We start from the raw sequence: 22,339 nt of genomic DNA, 5'->3' as shown, positions 1-22,339 counted from the left end.
GGACTCATTATCTGGCGTATATCACATAGTTCTTAGCTGTCATTCAATATCGAAAAAAAGTGGATAACAGGAACCAGGAATTAACCGATAACTGATACTCCCATTTTTCTTTTTTTTTAAATAAAGTTTCGACAAGTTCTGATTATGTACTTTATTGTGACATACTCTGAAAACTGCTCTGCCAATTATTATAAACTTAGAAACGTGCGGACAATCCGCTTACCATGATGGAATTTTGACAATAAGTGAACCATTTAAATGGTCGTGCAGATATTATTGATAATTACATTCACTGTCCGTATTGCATCTGCAAACATTTCGGAGATGTGGGAAGTTGAGTAGATGGTAATTTTAATTCAGTTACTTATCTTAATCTTCAAATTAATTTTAAATTGTTAAATTATCTTTTTTGAACGAATATTAATCTTATCATTTAAAAATTAAATTTTGAATTAATGTTACTGTAAAACAGTTTTTCTTTCAAGAACTTAATTCTTGCGTAATTACGCGTGCTTGTCTATTTGCAAAAATTTAATACTCTTGTATATTTTTTAAAAATTACTATATATAAATTAATAGATGAAATTTGTGAAACAAATTGTCTCGCTTATAAATACCAAACAATCGTTCCGCGAAAATTTAGTAATCTACAGTAATATTACATGATATCCATACTGTTTATAATATTCCTGAATATATTTATATTTAAAGAAAAGGTTACCCGTAAAATGAGTGACTGTGTGCATTCACATCTGTACAAATGAGGCTAAATTTCAATCTTTTTTTTACTTCTATGAAGATATTATAGAATCTCCACTACTAAGTCAGAAACGTACTGACATTCCCATTTTTTACTGACAAACTTAGATAATTACTGACCATGTGCTGCCTTTACTGCAAAACTTAGACAATTACTGACCTTTTTACTGCTGTTGCTGATAAACTTAGAAAAGTGCTGACAATCTTAGTCGGTGCTGATAAACTTAGACAATTACTGACCCGTTTAACTGTCCCTGCTGAAAAAACTTAGACAAGTGCTCACATTTACTGATAAGTACTGTCCCTATTGGTCCCCCGCTCGGGGAGGCTGCAGGAATGTGAAACTGATTTTTTTAATCTTAATTTAATGATTTTCTTTTAAATAATTTTTATAACTATATGCCCAATGATATTTTTAAGAAGCTCCTACGATCTATTTATAGAAGAATTATTTGAAAATATTTCATAAGGAAAACATATAAAACTTCAGAACCTTTCAGCAGATTAGCAACTTATAAATTATTTTTAGAGGCGTTTATTAGGAAAATATGGCGTTTTACGGGATCTTTTCCTCCTGATTATAAAAAAAAATGATTATTATATATCCCCTATAATGTACATGTACCCCTCTTTTTGTTTACAATTACGTATTTAACAAATAAAACTGTCTGGTTTGATGCTTTATCTGCAATTAATTTTGAATAATTATAATATTTCTTACCCGTAGTATGCGGTAGGGCCGGGGATGCCCCTTTTTCTGAGATTAGAATAATCTTTTGGTGTAGTTTTCATTTGTAAATTTTGATGTGGATGCCCCCCCCCCCAACTCCTCCCATTTGTGTGCTGTACAGTCAAACCTACAAAAATTCCAGCAATTGAGAGAAAGAAATAAAGAAAACATTCTAAAAAGTTAGGTTCCCCTGCCCCCGAAATAGGATATATATATATATATATATATATATATATATATATATATATATATATATATATATATATATATATATATATATATATATATATATATATATATATATAGTTTTTTTTTCGAGTTTGGACAGTTTACTTTTTTGGCTACGGGCCTATATTGATATTCTTCGATCCTTGATATTCATTGATTTAGTTACTGTCCATTTTTTTTCTTTTGAATAAAATACATGTACATCTTTTAGTTGATTTCCATATCTGGCATTTCTGGATCCCTACATGAGAGTGTTTTTAGGGTTAATTATCACTGTAATGATTATTAATGCACGGCAATTCACTTGATATTAAGTGACAAAAAAATAAATAAATGAGCTATCTAAAAAATAAATAAATTCAGCGGTTTGAGGCAAAATACCGTTAGTTCGTATATTTTAACTTAATTTTGATTCCAAATGATACATATGTATTGACAATTCTTGCTTTCAAGTTAAATAAAATACTCTTTGAATTGCTAATTTTATATTTTCAAAAGTTTACTTGTTATGCGACATCTGGAAATAGAACTTTGCTAGAAATCCATATCCATCTTCTTATCAAATAAAATGTTGTTTGAGCTTCATACCCATTTTCCTATCAAATTTAAAGAGAGGGGGTGGGGATGGGAGACGACACGTGCGATCTTTAATAAAGACCTTTAATAATATAACAGTCGCCGATTTCCTACATGTAAGATACAGCAAACATGCTTGGATTTTAAAGTAATACTGTTGGGTTTAATTAGTTCTAAAATTTTCGAGATCTGTGAAAATTTTGAGCCAGAAACAATCATAGTATGCATTTTTATTTTATTTTGTGCGAACGATGATACCTGTATGTCAGTGAAATCGATAGCATTGCTTTGATACGTTCTCGCTTGATTGAATGGTAAGGTTTTGATGTCGCACATTTTGTTAGTTTACACAAAGATGCATGGTGCGTTAGATCATGCAAACATATAATATTTATGTCTATAATTAGAAATTGTACATTAAAGGACAAATGTTCAAATCAAATCGTATTTACATGTGTAACTGATGATCTTCATACCCTCTATCTGTTATGATTTTTTTTAAAAAGTCTATGTATTAGAAATTTTTTTTTCTCTATTGTGGTTATTTAAAATTTTATTTTCTGTAGATTTATTTAATGAATTACCAGCAAAGGTTTTATCAAGCTCAACGCCAATTCATCAAAAAAATTAAATCGTTTCATAGCGTGGTCGGGAACTCTGTTCAGTATATAAACCAATTTGATGTTACAATAATACTGTGCTTATTATTCGTCCAAAATGATTCAAGCGTGTTAGCTGATAACCAGCAAAATTACAGAATTATTGAACACGCAGTCGGAAACTCTGTGAAGAACCCGTGTGTAAAAGAAATCGCCTGAGGCGATCCGAGTGTGTATCGTAGGGAAAATAAGACAATAGGTGTCACTGCTGAGGAGCACTCGCCGGATACCACAGGAAGTTAGTTACGCAACATTACGGCGACAGGTAGACTTCTCTGTTCTACAACACAATTTTGAGCAATTCAACAAATACATACGCAATCTACAATCTCTCACCCTCTTTTTAGAATAAATTAAAATATTCTAATATATATATATATATATATATATATATATATATATATATATATATATATATATATATATATATATATATATATATATATATATATATATATACTTTATTTATAGTAGATAATTTAAATGAATGATTAATTAAAATAAAATGTGAAAATCCAATTCGGGAAAGACACAAACTTTTAAGATTTAGCTGCAATTTAAAACAGACAAATTAAATAAATTAAAAGGGGGAAACTACATCTAAAATATTGCAAAAATATAGATATCAGGCTTTTCTTCCTAATATGTTCTGTTAAGTCGGGATAGTGTGCGATGTACATTTTAAGGGACGGTAAAGTGAGAGAACAATAATAAATGTGTTGTCGATTGCATGCATGTAAAGTTTGTTTATCAAATAAAAAAAATCTAAGCATAATTCCAAGCATATTTTCTAAACATTTATTAAACAATTAAAGAATAATTATTCGAGAACAATTCACAGGCAACAAGATCATAACGATAAAAACTAATTTTCAGAGTTATACTATATTTAAAACTACCTACATTGTTTTCACTTCGCCTGGGTCAATATTGATTTTTTTAGAGAGAGAGGGAGAGAGAAACAACAGCTCGGCACGGAAGATGGTGAGGACCTACAGTGGAAAATCTTAATCTTATAAAGAAGACAGTGATAAAATACATGTATTAATCAAAACTGAAACAAATGAACAAATAAATAAATATATAAATATTAATGATAATTATTACGATCTTACATTGTAACAAGTGGTCATGTTTTTCATGTAACTTGGGATACATGTGTACTAATATTTTAATTAATAAACCGTTTTCTTAGATATAATGTTTTTTAATGACAAAATTAACAAGGCACAGTTTATATTTTGAAGTTCTAGAAATTTACTCTCGTTCAGTAGGGAACTCACTTATGATCGATTGAAACCGGATATCTCAAACAGCGCTAGTAGAATATGACTTGTACAGATGTCAAAGAACATTTAGAAAATGAAATTACCGATCAGTAAATGATTCAAGTCTTAGCAGATTTAGATTACTTTTAACAAGAGTGTCTTTCCTGTTGATTAAAAAAAAAAAACAATTAAAACATGTATTTTCGATCGAAGAAAACAGGAAATAATGCAAACTATACATTTAAAGACGGGTATATTTAGCATCCGTCTTCGAAGGAATAAATTGATGAAAAATTATTTCTTCGTATTGAACAGGGATAGGGATAAGGTGTAATTATTCAACACATTTATTTAAACTTGATTCACTCAAAGTTAATTGTACATCGTTATGAATTATTTTACAGATAACAATTACAAAATTCTTAGTTAAAAAAAATAACTGTCTTGAGAACTGAAACTTTATTACAAAAATTAAAATAAGACTGTTTCTAAATTTAAAGTATAATAACACACAAATATTTTCACACCACTGCAGCCTCCCCGAGAGCGACAACAATAGGGACAGTACTTATCAGTAAATGTCAGCACTTGTCTAAGTTTTTCAGCAGGGACAGTAGAACGGGTCAGTAATTGTCTAAGTTTTGCAGTAAAGGCAGCACATTGTCAGTAATTATCTAAGTTTGTCAGAAAAAATGGGAATGTCATTACGTTTCTGACTTAGTGCTCGATTCTGAATTTATGTACAGAATATAGAAAGGTTTTACAAAAAGCGAATATCTAAGTTTTTGATTGAAAGTTTTATTTGTTCTTTCATAAGTCGGTATTTTTTTAACTTTTATATTTGTTTATGCTTCTTCTAACTCCGAAAAAGCTCAAGTTTGTGCATAATATATCAAGTCCAATCTTATTTAGAAGATATCCTGAGTAAAAGTTTGTGGCTTTTGCTTTGAATTAATTTGTAATCAGTTAAATAGAAAAGAATACTAGTACCTTCTGTATTTTCCTCTTCTTTCCTTTGCTCTAGAGTATCTTCTAAATTAGTTACTAGGTTTTCTTTTTCATCTGAAAAAAAAAGTGTAGTGGTCTGCTCAAAACAAAATAAAATGTCTACAATACAAGCCGATAACAAAGACTAAAAATCCCAATTGGTGAACCGCTACATGTAACTTACACTTATATCCATTTAAGACAATTTCGGCATATGCACTTCTTCATTGTAAAACATTCTGATATCTACACTGCCAATTCAATAAAAGTAGAAATGTATAGACAGTATTGATAATAGCAAGCACTTTGTTTGTCGAAAACCTCGGAAATGTTGAAAGTATTAATTCAGAAAGAGTGAAAATTTTCAGTATAAACTTTTTTTAAATAAGATTTTTACTAATATCGATCATAAAAACTTAAGATTGGATTTAAAATAAATGATAATTTTAATTGATATCCATATTGTTATTAATATTCCTAAGAATAATTGTGTTTTTGGAAATCACAAACACTATCCCTTTTTCAGCCAGAAAAAATTCTCGAAGATACATAAACAGAGTAAAGAAAATTCGATTTTGCTTCCTGAAATGGAAACAAATATGCAAAAAAGTTTTCAGTTACTCCGTCTTGCTTTATATAATATTTGGAATTCTTTGATCTATTTGAAATAATGTCATCAATGCAGATTACAATTTATTTTATTTTATGTCAAAAAGTGGGTCAGTCAAACAACGTAAATGTACCCTGAATTTAGGTTGAGGTGTAGAGAGGGTCCTTAATATTAATTCAGAAAAATTTTAAAAAGTTATTGTAAATTGTCGTACAAATATCGATCATTACATATTAAGACTGAATTTAAAATAAATAATAATTTTACTTGATATTCATATTGTTAAAAGTATTCCTAAAAATATATGTTTTATTAAATCAATGATTATTTGTACTCGCATCTGCACATGTTTGGCAAACTATCATTTAATTTTTCTTTCATCGGTGAATATATTATAAAATCTCGATTACGAATTTTTGTAAAGAACATAGAAAGGCTTTACAAATAGGGAATTGTTTAATAAGTTTTCACTGTAAAATTTAAATTATCCTTTTAAATGACAGTATTTTATTTTTTATATTAATAGCTTGTGGAAATGAATATTTCAGCCGTTATGCCATGCCAACATCACCTGTTCAAGAACAAGGTACTGGGAAAACAAGGATTACATTTGATGTCACCACTCTGTTTAAACATGGCCTACCACTTCAAGCAGTGTCTCTTGATGAATGTTTATCATCATTTCACCATAGGCTCACAAGAATACATAAACCAGTACTGTTTGCGCACAACTGTATCCACAGCATAATTTTATGTTGTGACATTTCATAATGTTATTTTCATATACTATCTAAAGTATTTATGAATTCTGTGATACCTTTCCTATGCTAAAAAAGCACAGTACTACTTCAAGTACCAGTTACTCTTTAGAAACACTAGTGAAAAATGTACTTGGATGTTCGTATGATGCACATAATGCTGTAGAAGATTATGAATATTTGCTAAATCTTACTGAGCATAGTAGTATTGATACATTTTATTTGATTTACATGTTTTCCGCTTCCTATATCATAGATATTATAAAACTGTTGGAAAGTACAAAATCAAATTTAGTCATTGATGCCTTTAATTAGAGGTAAAGTTGTGTCACATAGTATGGGGGAGAATGTTGCTTTCTCGGGCCTTTCTTTACACCATTTCGCAGCTCTGTTAAGGCATACTACGAACAAATCAAGGGAATATGAACGTGCATAAATACATACCTTTTTAAACTGAATTTATTTTTGTAAAGCTACTATATTATAACACTACTTTAATATTAATTGAAATAACATTGTATACGCCGCTCTGTATTGCATTTGGTTTGGTCACGTTATTTGACAGTCACGTGATAAATGTATGTAATGTGTAATTTATGTAAGTCATGAACAAATTTCAATATCGCAAGGGCATATCCTGGTAAAAAATAATTAAAAAAAAAAGTAATAAATTGTTTTTTTTTTTCATATCTTGTAGTTTATGGAAAGTGCTGCTGCCTGCTTTAAATAGAAATCACATTTTATTAGTTTAAATTTCAAGTTATTTAGCTTTAGTTGCAATATGTATGACCCTTAACAAGTATTTTATGTATTTATTAAGTAAATTCCTTTTGATTTCAGGAAAGCAGCAGATCTTTTCAAGTTAAGGACTGTAACCGTCATGTATATTTAAAACATGGTCAAGATCTATTAAGTGTATGCCCTTGCGAAAAGGCGATTTAATGAAGCATCTCGGCGTGAAACATGCAAACCCTGTACAAAAACACGGTAGAATCAATTCAATACATTCTCTCGATAGTTTTTTTTTTAAATTGGCACTAAACAAAGGTTTCAGATTTGTATTAATGGTCCAACTAACATTTGCAAATAATATTCTCTTTAATAATAAAATGCATTTTTTACTGTGAAAAATTACTTGATCCGCCTCTCACTGCACATAAAATGCGTCAACTTTTACCATGTTGACGTCATGTTGACAAATGCATTGCAATCAGTGACTTGTTTATATCTTGCTGTGTGGCATTTACCTAGCGATAAAAATAATGCAGTGGCACGTTTTAATGTATATTATTACTCTTATGCAGTTAAAAATCGCAAACTATTTCATTTTCTGTTATTGTGAGGAATGGCTATTTCTGTGTGATGTCACAGTAAGCATTTCTTGTATAATTTAAACCCCGCCACCTTTATGCAGCCTTAACAGAGATGCGTTACGCTTAGCGCATGAAAGAAAGGGGTTCGGTGTAATCTTAAGCATATTTACAGAATGATTACTGGTTAAAGTAAAAGTGACAAAACATTGCAAAAAATCATAACTGCTATTGCAAACTTCTTGAAAGAGAGTAACTGTCTAATTGTGTCACTACATAGTATTCAACCTATTGAATAATGAGTATTTCACTGGACACAACACATGTTTTAGTGATTATTTCATATTTCTGATTCCATTGAACATTTTTGTCGGCCACAGAATGGATGAAAAATTATTACATGGTATACAGTGAAATATGAAGAAAACGAACAGCATTCAATCTCGGAAGTCCAATGAAACGTTACAAAGAACAAGGTACGGTTTCAATACAAATCTTGCCCTGTGTTTTTTCTTAAAAATAAAAGTGATGTAAAAAATTAAAACTCATGCTTTTTGAATTATTGTAATTCCATGCAGAAAGATCATACAAATCTTTTTTCTCACATGACCTTCCAAATGCTAATTGTGACGTCATAAACTTGTGCATTTTCCCGTATTTTCTTAAAAAGTTGCAGAAGACATCAATTTTCAATGGAATTTTCTTTCAGATAATATTGTCCACAGGCATCGCCCACAAAGATTTTGAGATATGTGATTTTTCAAAGAATTTTACACAACATATCTAAAAATTAACGTGGGCGACGGCTGTGGACACTATTTTCTAAAGGAAAATAACCCTTGAAATGGGTCATTTTGAGGCTTTTTCTGTTTAAAATAGAGAAATGCATTAAATTAATGACGTCATATATCCAGAATGGTACTCCATCATGCTATATTCTTTCCTGATTTATTACAGTCATATACTCAGCTAATATTTAAGCCAGTTTCAAAACTTTTTGAAAACAATAATTTTTTAGGGCACAATAAAGCTAAAACCATACCTTCTTCTTTGGAGCAGAGCAAACACGGACCTCAAAATTTAGAGGTGGGATCAGGTGCCATCGAGCAGTGAGTATTCCCTGTCGACCGGTCACACCCGCCGTGTGCTCCTTGCCATGATAGGGGAAAAACGGAAAAATCCGTCGACAGTTCGAGGTATAAATAATGGCCTAACACCTAGTATGAAAAAAGTCAGTCAGCATTTGACTCAATGAAAGGTTGTATGTGCTGACAAGGTCATTGTATCGACCGTAAAACTTGATGAAGACTTCAAACGAGACCGTTGCTATCCATATTTCATCAACTTGTTTGTCAATAGCTTTAGAAATTTATCATACGTAGAGCATACTCTTGCGTATCGAATCAACTGAGAGACATAAACCCCATATGCAGGTGATAAGGGTATATTGCTACATAAGTAAGGGAAGTTGATGAATGAAAAGATGAAGTCATTACGTTTATCATAAAGCTTTGTTGTTAGTGTACCATTAACGTCTTTTTCTAGTAAAATATCTATATATGAAACAGATGTGTCAGAATATGTGGTATCTTTTATTTCAAGCTCACTGGGATATATCGAGTCGTCATATGAATGAAAGTAACTATTGTTAATTGCTAATACGTTGTCAATATATCGAAATGTCGAGTTGAAGTATGAAGAAAACTGATATAGTCTTTATTTTTCTTATATAACACTTAAAAGATGATGATGCAATATTTTTTATGCATGCCTGGATACCATAGCAAATATTGATGTTTTATTTTTATTTTTCAATGAGCACTAAACAAATCATTGAAGAAGTTATTTGCAGTAAATTTACTTACAAGATTTTTGGAGCTGATAACCTTAATTACATCATTAAAATGCAAGTACTCTAGTTTCTTTTTTTTCAAAAAAAGGGATGATAAAAGAGATTCCCATACTGACATCATTTCACTGTACTATTTAAATGGACAATTACGAATACTAGTGTAAAAGAAGTGGCCAGATGAAAAGTATCTTTACAGAAAACAGATCATTCGAATTATATCCAAATTAAAGCAATATATGACTTCAGACACTGAGAAACATGGCAACCAATTTTAACACATAAGAAAATGACATTAAATAGAAAACACCCCTTGATGTCAATGACTTATAAAATGCATGTCTTCAGAAAAAATATTATAGTTTCGAATGTAGTAAAATTTTTATTTTGGTAAAGTATGGTTGTGTTCTTAAGATTTTTGCAAAAAAAAATCCTTTCGTAGATGCTGCAAAACTTTTTGTTTTAAAGCAAGGAAAATGTTTGCTAAAACACCCTTATTTCACTTGGAAAGGGCTACATGACTGTATAGCTAGCAATCTTGCCTTAAATTCCATTGAGGATTGACAATTGTATTGTTACCTGATATGAAAGCTCATAAATTTAGTCCAATATACCCCTTGTCTAGGATGCACTTAAACCACTGAATGTCCATGCAGCACAATTTTTTTTCTGCTTGTTGTTGCTATGGAAACACATAATCCATCAATGAAGGAATGTTCCAGTCATGTAAAACTCTACTTGGGAAATGATATTAGTGTGTTAGGGAAGTGGCATGGATATATTCTGAGTTGTTATGTAATTTCTTCAAAGAAATCGACATTGAGAACTTTTTTCATTAAGGCCTCATTCAAAAATGTAGAAAATAATCTACAAGTATGTCTAGAAAATAATCACTTACTTCTTAAGTGCCTTCGTTGCAACTCATCGGTTTCCTACAATTTTCAACGCGCTGAATCAAGATAGTGGATTTTAAGGCATTTGGGAGCGAAAACAGTTGTTTTAAAGTCCTTCAATCTTCCATCAAGAACAATTTATTGAAGTTCCCAATACATACTATCAAGATAACCCAAAAACTGTATACACTTTTCAGTAAAGTATTGTGCCTAAAATTGAGTCAAAACAGAAAACTCAAAACATGCTATCTTGGACTCATTATCTGGCGTATATCACATAGTTGTTAGCTGTCATTCAATATCCAAGAGAAGTGGATAACAGGAACAAGGCATTAACCGATAACAGACACTCCCTTTTTTTTTAAGATAAAGTTTCGACTTTTTCTGATGATGTACTTTATTGCAATATACTCTAACAACTGCTCTGCCAATTATTATAAACTTGGAAACGTGCGAACATCCGCTTACCATGATCGAATTTTGAAAATAACTGAACCATTTAAATGGTCGTGCAGATATTATTGATAATTACATTCACTTTCCGTATTGCATCTGCAAACATTTCGGAGATGTGGAAAGTTGTGCAGATGGTAATTTTAATTCAGTTACATAACTTAATCTTAAATTAATTTTAAATTGTTAAATTATCATTTCTGAACGAATATTAATCTTATCATTTAAAGATTAAATTTTTAATGAATGTTACTGTAAAACAGTTTCTCTTTCATGAACTTAATTCTTGCGTAATTACGCGTGCTTCTCTACTTGCAATAATTTAATACTCTTGTATATTTATTAAAAATTACTATATATAAAATAATAGATAAAATTTGTGAAACAAATTGTCTCCTTTATAAATACCAAACAACTGTTTTGCGAAACCTTAGTGACCTACAGTAATATTACATGATATCCATACTGTTAATAATATCCCTGAATATATTTATATTTAAAGAAAAGGTTACCTGTAAAATGAGTGACTATTTGCACTCACATCTGAACATATGACGCTAAATTTCAATTTTTTTTTTACTTCTATGAATATATTATAGAATCTCGGTTCTGAATTTCTGTACAGAACATAGATGGGTTTTACAAAAAGCGAAGTTTAAAGTTTTTGATTGAAAGTTTTATTTGTTCTTTAACAAGACGGCATTTTTTTTATTTCTATATTTGTTTATGCTTCTAACTCCGAAAAAGCTCAAGTTTGTGTATAACATATCAAGTCCAATCTTATTTAGAAGATATCCTGAGTAAAAGTATGTGGCTTTTGCTTTGAATTAATTTGTAATCAGTTAAATATAAAAGAATACTAGTACCTTCCGTATTTTCCCCTTCTTTCCTTTGCTCTAGAGTATCTTCTAAATTAGTTACTAGGTTTTCTTCTTCATCTGAAAAAAAAAGTGTAGTGGTCTGCTCAAAACAAAATAAAATGTCTACATATGTAGCTTTTACAGGGGGAATAGCGTATCCAATACAAGCCAATAACAGAGACTAGAAATCCCAATTGGTAACTTACACTTCTATCCAGTTAAGACAATTTCGGCTTATGCACTTATTCATTGTAAATCATTCTGACATCTACACAGGCAATTCCATAAAAGTAGAAATGTATGTCAAATCTGTATTAATCATACTGAGTTTAGAAATAACCGACCCTTTCCTTTTTAATGATCGTTCTGATGCACTCAGAAGAATGTAGATAGTATTCATAATAGCAAGCACTTTGTCGAAAGTCTCGGAAATGTGGAAAGTATTAATTCAGAAAGAGTGAAAATTTTCATTGTAAATTGTTATTTAATAAGATTTTTACGAATATCGATCAGAACACCTTTAGACTGGATTTAAAATAAATGATTATTTTACTTGATACCCATATTGTTAATAATATTCCTAAGAATATTTGTGTTTTGTTTTGTTTTGTTTTGTTTTGTTTTGTTTTTTTTTTTTTTTGAAATTACAAACACTCCCTTTTTCAGCCAGGAAAATTTTTCAAAGATACATAGACATAATAAAGAAAATTCGAATTTGCTACCTGAAATGGAAACAAATGCATGCCAAAAAGTTTTCAATTATTCTGTCTTGCTTTTATATAATATTTAGAATACTTTGATTTATTTTAAATTATGTCATACAGTGCAGATTACAATTTACTCTATTTTTATGTAAAATAGTGGGTCAGTCAAATCTACACAAATGTACCCTGAATTATAGGTGAAGTTTAGAGAGGGTCCTTAATATTAATTCAGAAAGAGTTAAAAATTTTATTGTAAATTGTTACTTAATACCTTTTGTACAAATACCGATCATTAAATATTAAGACTGAATTTAAAATAATTGATAATTTTACTTGATATTCATAGTGTTAATAGTATTCCTAAAATATTTGTGTTTTAGGAAATTAATGATAATTTAATTTGTACTCACATCTGCACATATTTATCATTTAATTTTTCTTTCATCAGTGAATATAATATAACATTTCGATTACGAATTTTTGTAGAGAGCATAGAAAGGTTTTACAAAGAGAGAATTGTTTAATTATTTCATTGGACACATATTTTATATATCTGGTTCTATTGAACATGTTTGTTCTCCAGAGCATGGATCAAAATAATTTCATAAAATATAGTATACAGAAAATTGAAAAAATCTTTATTTTTCTTACATAGCACTAAAAAGATGATGATGATGATGATATATTTTGGATAGATGCAAGTCTGGATACCATAATAAATATTAATGTATTATTTCTATTTTTCATTGAGCACTTACCAAATTATTTAAGTAGGTATCTGAAATAAATTTACTTTGAATATTTTTTTAGACCTTAGGAGCGAATAACATTAATTACATCATTAAAAGGCAGATACTTTTTTCAAATATGGATGATGAAAGAGATTCCCATATTGGTATCGTTAAACTGTACTATGCAAACAATCACCAATACTAGTGAATATAATTTTGAAAAAGAAATTGCCAGATAAGAAGTATGTTTAAAAAACTTTACAGAAAACAAATCTTTCGAATTGTGTCCAACTAAGAGAAACACAGGACTCCATAGTGCAGTGATGCTGATCAACAACTTACAAGGTGAAAATCAAAGGCCTGAGAGGCACATTGTATGTACAGATATTAAATATTAAATTCAAGATTTGAATTCACGAAATTTTCTAATTTTCCAGGAATCTTGAAATTTTCTCTTGTTTGGCAATTTTTTTTATTTCCATGCTTTACCAACACAACAACACAAAGTACATAAACTTAGCTCTAAAATCAAATCCTTTGTTTCTTAATCAGCCAGTTAAAACAAACATTTTATTAAAAGACAAATTTTTACTTCGTCTCTTTTTTTTAAGTAAGCATTTTGTATATATAGAATTACCAACTGAATCTTTTTTCTGTAGACTTAAACTATAAAATGTTTACAAAGTTTCTTATCATTTGTTACCATTTGTTATTTTAATTTATAACGAGTCATTAGAGTAACGACTTTTACGGCGATCTGTTGTCAGTGGTGCATGATGGTGTGAACTCTTACTTTCAATGTTTATACTGGGATTAGATACCTGTACTTTGCCTGACAAGTGTTAATTAATTGGGAATAATTATCTTTGCAGTAACCGCGAGTTTGCACATTTTTTCTTGGTCTATTTAATTTGTATTTATCAAATCAATTAGAGGGGCATAAATTACAAATGGCTTTGAACATTGTCGTGAAATTAAAAAAAAAAATCATAAGCAGCTGATAAGCAGCTGATAATGGATGATAGTTTAAAAATGTTATATAAAATCATTGTTATATATAAAACTTCTAAGTCCTCGTGATTTTTTTTCATACATGCAGCTTTATCATCATTCTGTTGAGTTGGAATTGTTTATTTAAAATTAAATCTCATCAAGATTTTAGAAGCTTTTAAATAAACAATTGTTGGAATTGTTTATTTAAAATTAAATCTCATCAAGATTTTAGAAGCTTCGGAATTGGTTAAATTACGTAAGGGGAAGTAAAGTATATTTTTTTTCTTCATGCAAAATTATTGTTATGTGTAATTATAATTGTTTATTAATTATATTTGAATGTCAATAAATATATTTTTTGAAAATAAACATCATTTCTAAATTCTGAAATGTTCACTAAAATAGTTGTCAACCATCACTATCCATCATACGATTTCAATATTTACATGAATAAAACATGACTGGTTCGCTACGATAAATATCCGCGATCTTAAGTGCTCGCGGAACTCGCGGTAGTGGTTTACAATACATGCATAAAACCATCTTTTTTTTCAAAAATGATCTTTTGACCTATGTTATTGATTCGGAAAGGAAATTGGGCTATTCTTCTTTTCAGTATGACGTTAAAATTTGATAGTCCATATATGTTGTTTGTAAATGTTAAAATTAATTAGTTTGACAATATTTTTTTTAAACAATATATTTTTTTCTCTTAATATTTGTTTTGTTATTTTCTTAACAGTAAAAGACGATAAAACAAAACTAAAAGTAGCTTTCTTTTCATGAGAGTCACGTTAATCAATTCTCGTGTTCAAGAATCCTATGCCTTGTGATTACTTGTATTCTAATCGTCTCGAAAAACGGTCCGGGGTCCGCTTTATCATAGCTCTCTTCTCTTCAGAATGGGAGAGGATCGTATATTTTGATCATTGGGGATGTATTTATGATACAGTGCGCAGAAAATCTTGAGCCGTAAATTACAATTTATTTACATTACGGGATCTGTAGCGTTATGGTCAAAGACTAAAATATAAAACCATTACGCTACAGTTCTGCAGCTATATGTCATACTGTGCAATTGGTTTGTACTTTTGTTAATGTATAAATTGACCATTCACTGTATAATGAAAATTATACCGTGTATGGCCAATTTTTAAACCTTAACAAAAGTACAAACTAATTGCAGAGAATGACATATTGATAGAATTGACGGAGAAATCACATATTTTCTAGAAAATAAAGTCACCTTATATTTTATTATTTAGTCGGGGGGAGGGGAGGAGGGGGATCCACACTTCATGTGCCTGTGAAAAAATGGCAGTAAAAAATGCGAAATTCGATGGTCTCAATTTCATGTCAAAGAGGGCTATTTCCTATTTAAAAGACAGTTTTGTTGTGGAAATAGTAAGTGGAAAGAGCAAAGGAATTTATTTAGAATACAGAGTTAAAAATATTTTAAGATGACAGTTTGAAACATGAAGAAATAAATCGAGAAAGAGAGGTGTGCACAATAAATATACACTTATTTCCATTTGATGGCACTGCAGCTCCCCCGTCTGTAAATATATATATATATATATATATATATATATATATATATATATATATATATATATATATATATATATATATATATATATATATATATATATATATATATATATATATATATTTGGGAGAGCAGCAGTTCTGCAGCTAATCGTAAGGTTGAACTCTGACAAATTCCAGCTGTTGGGGAAAATGGAAAAGTTAGAGACCCCCCCCTCCCACACACACACACACATACTCAAAGAAGTAGGATTTTTTTTCCGAGATTGGGCGGTTTGTGTGTGTGTGTGTGTGTGTTTTTTTTTTTTTTTTCTTTTTTTTTTTTTTTTGGTTAAATTGGCTTGTCGATCAATCCTGCCCTATCCTTACCCTCCCTTTACCTTATTTAAAAACAAATTTCAACGGGTCTACATGTTTAATAAGTAGACCAGTCTCTATATGTCATTCAGATATGAGAATATATTGTTGAAATATTAAATTATTCCATACAAGTTAATTATCGGAAATACTTAATGACTGTCCATGCCATCTTTCCAAGTCAAAGTTTAAAAATTTCAAGGAGGGGATATAAAAAGGTAAACACACTTAATAATGTCTATTCCCGTCATAATCATGGCTTTTATTCTTATTTGAGAGAGGTCAATCCTTTTTTCCTTGGTGAATGGGGGTGGGGGGTGGGGGGTGGGGGGGCGGTCTACGGTTTTTTTTTTTTTTTTTTTTGGTCTCACCTGCATAGAAAATTAGCAACTTTTTAGTTCTAGGCAATTGTCGATGACTCACAAGATAAAAGTACATTCGTTAGCGAAACAAATTCATGAGTTTTAGACTGATATCCAGTGTAAACTATCCAGAGTGAATTCCGTGCTTTTTTTTAATCTTTTAAATTTTTTCTTCACAAAATAGAACAATTTATTCTGCGCGATTTTTTTTTTTTAGGGGGGGGGGATACAATACATTTTAAGTTTTTGGTAGAATTAGCTTAATTTATGAAACAACCAATCCTGGACCAGGAGGTATGTGTATTGGGGTGTAGTCAAGGACCTTTGATTTTTACTACATAGCTGTTGCGCTATCTAATTTGTCGATGTTAAATTTGAATGTATTTCTTGGAAAACGATAAATTCATGATACAGCAGTAAAACGTCGCACCTTATGAAACAGAACAGAAGCCAAATGTAGCAATTATACAGTACCTGGCCATAATACAGTACGCAAAATGGACGCCGTTAAAATCAAAATTAACATACGATGTTTTCCTCTCCATTTTAACGATTGTAATATAGAAAATAATGACAACTACAAACATCCATAAATGAGCGTCATATCTGACGTCACACACATAGGAAGTTCCGTAGATTTATTTTTAGTACCAAAACATACGTAAACCAAAATGGCTCCGAGGGGGAAAGACCTTTCAATCGAGCAAAAGCAGACGATAATTAAATTGAATGACAGTGGTTTTAGTAGCCGGAAAATTTCGGAAATTATCGGAATAAGTCCAAATTCCATACAGAAGGTTGTTAGACGAAATGCTGAAAGGGGTTCCGTGGAAAACAGAGAAAGACCGGAAAACGATTGGTGGGTAAAAGAGGTGATAGCGTCTTGTCAAGGTGGGTAAAAAAAAATCGTCGACGGACTATGTCAGATTTAACTGATAAATTTAACGAATCTGTACCACAGAAAGTGTCTAATAGAACTGTAAGAAGGAGATTAAAAGAACAGAAATATCAAAGATGCTCCATTTTAAAGAAAATAACAATGTCGAAACCAAAATCGTCAAAACTGTGTTTTGTGGTGTCGATCAAAATTAGGGTGGACAGTGGAGGAAAACTTGAGTCAGGTCATTTTTAGTGATGAGATGAAAGTTGTTTTAGGAAAGGACAGAAAAATTTACGTCTGGGGAAAACCTGGTGAAAGATTTCAACCCGATTGTCTTGGACAGTATAGTAGTCATTCGTCCCGCTCCGGCATATCGGCTATGTTCTGGGGGTGTTTATCTTTAATGGTGTTGGAACTTTGACTGAAGTAGAAGGAAATATAAACTTTGAGAAATATATTTCGGTCCTAGATTATCATTTGTGGCCTCTTGTTGCAAAGGAGTTTCCTGCAAGTCCCTGGATTTTACAGGAGGATAACTGTCCGGTACACCAGTCCAGACAGACGGTTGAATGGAAAATGACAAACAACATACCTACACTTACCTGGCCTAGTCAATCGCCAGACATTAACATAATTGAAAATGTTTGGAGGACAATTAAGATCAGACTGGAACATCGCCTGGACGATATTAAAAAACGCGAAGACCTAGTGCGTATTGTGAAGGACATACAGTACCAACCAGACACAACCTGACACAAAGCAGTCCCAGAGCAGTCCCACAGCGGTCCCAGAGCAGTCCCACAGCGGTCCCAGAGCAGTCCCAGCAGTCCCAGCGGTCCCAGAAAGCAGTCCCAGCAGTCCCAGAAAGCAGTCCCAGCAGTCCCAGTGTGCGGGGTTAATTAATTTAATGGGCGGAGCTTACTCAGAAATGAGATTACCAATAAACAATGTAACTATAAAAGGCAGTTGAAATTGATGATCCATTTCTTTCTGAGCAGTATCAATTCTCATGCGACACTACGCGTATAGAAACATATAATAAATATTGAACAAAAAAGACGTTCACACCTAATAATAACATGAATATTTAAACACAGTTTTGTGGTATATTAATTTTTCACCAAAATAAATCAATTTCTAAATTACTGTGATTGATATTGGTTTCCATATTTATTTATTCATTTTTTTTAAATAGAAAATCAAACGAGGTTTTTTTTCATTTTCTATCAAAACTAGCTTTAAATAGGCCTTATAATTATAGAGCAAGGTCGATTTCCATACCATACTCTGAATGCAGTTTTCTTAAGTACTGGAGCTTTTGAAAAATTCTTTGTGTATTATATTTTAGTCACGATTATTTTCACTGACTTGCCAATTTAATTATCGTTAGATTATCTATGTAACAGAAAACAATACTATTTTTATATTATAAACGTTTGAATGAACATGTGTAAATCACGCAAATGGAACCCTCAGATTATGTTCAAAATTAATTAATCCCGAAATAAATTTATACACATTTATTTAAAATGAAGATTTTTTGCAGTACATAGATTGAAATTAGTGTCATTGTTGACCAGCATGTTCAGTGATGTGTAACACTGATACCCAAACAACATGCATTGACTTTCTGCTAATCATGCCCGAAGGCGATTGAAACCTCAGGTGTTGACACCATTTTATACATTTGTATTGCTTTTTATTAATCGGCCAGGAAAACACAAACAAAACAAATAAGAAATAAGTCACAGTTCCCAATATTTTAAAATGTTAAATCAAAAACAAATTCATAAATAAATCCCCCCAATAATTGTTCACAAATATAATTGTTTAAATGACTGAAGAATGGTAGAATAATTTTATTTCATGGTCATTTAATAAATTATTAGGTTTTATTTGAGGGCGGTAAAAAATAGCATGGAATGCTCTTTTTTTAGTTTTAGCATGCATATAATTTTAGCTTTTTCAATTAAAAAAAATCCAGTACAGTATGTCCCTCTGAATGTCTTATTGTAATGACAAGTTTGTTTGTTTTTTTTGTTTGTTTGTTTTTTTTAAATAGTGCTAATGCAAACTGAGTACATTCCGTAACTTGACAGCATTAATTAATTAAATAGGCCTCGATATTTTTTTTTTCAAACATCTGTATTAAAGTTTTAATTAGCATTAATTAATTAAATAGGCCTCGATATTTTTTTTTTCAAACATCTGTATTAAAGTTTTAATTAGCATTAATTAATTAAATAGGCCTAGATATTTTTTTTTTCAAACACCTATATTAAAGTTTAATTTAAAGGATAAAAGTCATGACTTCCCTTTTAACTACTTTCATTTTTTAAAATCAATTCTAGACTACAATTGTGTAAATTTACAGCCCCTGAAGACATTTAGTAATTACATGTATATCTATCTCTACTTATTAAAATGTTGTAAAAAATCCTTGGTTTTTTTTTTATTTCTCTCTGCTGAAAGTAAACAAAACAACAGGGAGCCTGCAAATTCAGAATACACAAGGGGCGGAGCTATCATGTCACTCAGAACCTTTTTCATGCATGAGTGAACAAAGCAGTCCCAGATAGCAGTCCCATGGACTGCTGGGACTGCTGGGTCTGCTTTCTAGAGCAGTCCCAGAGCAGTCCCACAGCAGTCCCAGAGCAGTCCCACAGCGGTCCCAGAGCAGTCCCACAGCGGTCCCAGAGCGGTCCCAAAGCAGTCCCGGGGACTGCTTTCTGGGACTGCTTAGGTGTCAGGTTGGGTCTGGTTGGTACTGTATGGGCCTCTATCGATTTGGAGATGATTAGAAAACTGTACACATCAATTCCAACACGATTACAAGCTGTAATAAAAGTAAAAGTTACATAACCAAGTATTAGTAAGGTAGGTTTAATTTCATTATATATCAATTTGAAAAAAAACAATATTCAAAACTACAAGTGTGCACGTATATTTTTATAACGGCGGCCATTTTGCGTACTGTATTATGGCCAGGTACTGTAGGTGCCAAGAGTCGCACGAACAGCAACCATACTCGCCCTGACATCAGAAAACTTTATATTACAGCGCTATGACAAAAGTATTCGCGATTTTTACGCAATGGGTCGCTCTCGCTGTGCGCTTCGCTCGTGGAACGGGTAATAACTCTTATTAAATGCCGTGTTGACATTCCATATTTTTACAGAGTTGTCTTCACAGTGGAAGTGACGTTATATCTATTTTTTTATCGTCTGCTGTCTGGAATTTCATGTAAACAAACGGGGATTACGATGGGTAGAAAATCGACAGAAATATCAAATGATGTCAAAAAAATAATTCTGGACATGAAAATGGAGGGGAAAAAACATCGGTAATACTGAATTTATTACAAATACCTGAATCAACCATCAGATCTATTTGGAAAAAAAATATTTGTCGACTGGTGAAGTCAGAACTTTGAAAAGAAAAGGACGCCCTCGGAAGCTGTCAAAAATGGATCAAAACTGGATAATTAGACATACTAAAACTAACAGAGGACGAGTTTTAAAGGACATTACTAATGAATTTAATGAAACCAGGGATGCTAATGACTCTGTTTACCCACGGACAGTCCAAAGAGTTTTGCGTGATCACGATTTTAAGCGACGAGTTGTAAGAAAAAAAAAGGTCGTTTCCGAGATCAACAGAAAAAGGCGTGTTGCCTGGTGTTTAGAAAAAAGAAAACTCACAGTAAATAATTATTGGAACACTATAATATTTTCCGATAAAAGTCAGATAGTTTTGGGAGAAAATCATGGAGTGTATGTGTGGAGAACATCTAAAGAGTCCTACTTACCACAGCGCATGTGCTCCCCTCGGCAGAGAAAGCTTTCGGTTATGGTGTGGGGATGCATCACCTACCACGGGGTAGGTACACTTTGCATGATTAATGGAAATATTAATGCAGTCAAATACACATCCATTTTAGAAGATCAACTTTGGCCTGTCATTGTCCGGCATTTCCTCAAAAAAAAAAACATATCGTTTTCAAGACGACAACACCCCCGTCCATAGAGCTCGTATTACTAAAGATAACAAACAACAAAATAATATTCCTACAATTTTTTGGCCAGCGCAATCACTGGACATTAATATTATAGAGAATTTATGGCTAAAAATCAAAAAGAATTCAAAATCGAGCTCCAAATATTAAGACTCCTGAAGAATTGTTCGATACGATTTTACACATCTGGAATTCCTTCGATGAAAACTATATCAAATCCCTGTACGAATCCATTCCCCGTCGACTATTAGCTGTAATCAAGTCTAAGGGCCATCTCACAAGTATAAATAAAGGTTAGTCCGTTAATTTTTTCATAATTTATTGTTTATTTTTACGAGGCACGTCCGCCATTTTGAAAAATCGCGAATACTTTTGTCATAGCGCTGTACATCAAAAGTTTTAATCTTGTGATACATTACAGGCATAGGAAATCATAAACGACTCAAATATCATATACTCATATCACTTTGAACACAAATAATGTAGATTAAATCCAGTTTATCATGTAAACTTGAAATATCAATACATCCAGTAAAATACATTAAACGGATGTAATCTATTTAAAGCAGTTACTGGATTGCTCCTGTGTTCAACCAACAAGCAGTTCTAGACTACTGCATATAATCATACTGAACATTACTAATTACGACTTAATTAATGTACTATAATTTCTGAACGTTTAGTTGACATATACTGCCTCATTGACGTAAACCAATAATAGTGGGTGTCCGAAACCAAGATTTTCTCGATTCGCACATTACCAGCAGTGTTAAGGCTACACCCAGATATCCTACTTGCCTACAATACGA

The 22,339-nt window shown here is 31.3% G+C and overlaps 1 protein-coding gene and 1 long non-coding RNA gene across 2 annotated transcripts in view; both read right to left on the bottom strand.

The window, feature by feature from the left end:
• Positions 1-22,339, bottom strand: part of LOC133200542 (uncharacterized) — a 241,529-nt gene that overhangs the window by 45,171 nt on the left and 174,019 nt on the right. The window lies entirely within an intron of this gene.
• On the bottom strand, positions 8,501-8,880 carry LOC133200652 (uncharacterized). Its single transcript, XR_009722983.1, has 2 exons — positions 8,702-8,880; positions 8,501-8,668 (listed from the first exon to the last, which is right to left on the bottom strand). It is a non-coding gene; the product is annotated as an uncharacterized LOC133200652 (long non-coding RNA).

Source organism: Saccostrea echinata, unplaced genomic scaffold, assembly GCF_033153115.1.
Source record: "Saccostrea echinata isolate AGI-Se365-2 ecotype Australia unplaced genomic scaffold, CSIRO_AGI_Sech_v1 ptg000040l, whole genome shotgun sequence".
In the NCBI taxonomy this organism is placed as follows: domain Eukaryota; kingdom Metazoa; phylum Mollusca; class Bivalvia; order Ostreida; family Ostreidae; genus Saccostrea; species Saccostrea echinata.
The sequence above is the reverse complement of the archived record's forward strand: the minus strand, read 5'-3'. Positions and strand labels throughout refer to the sequence as shown.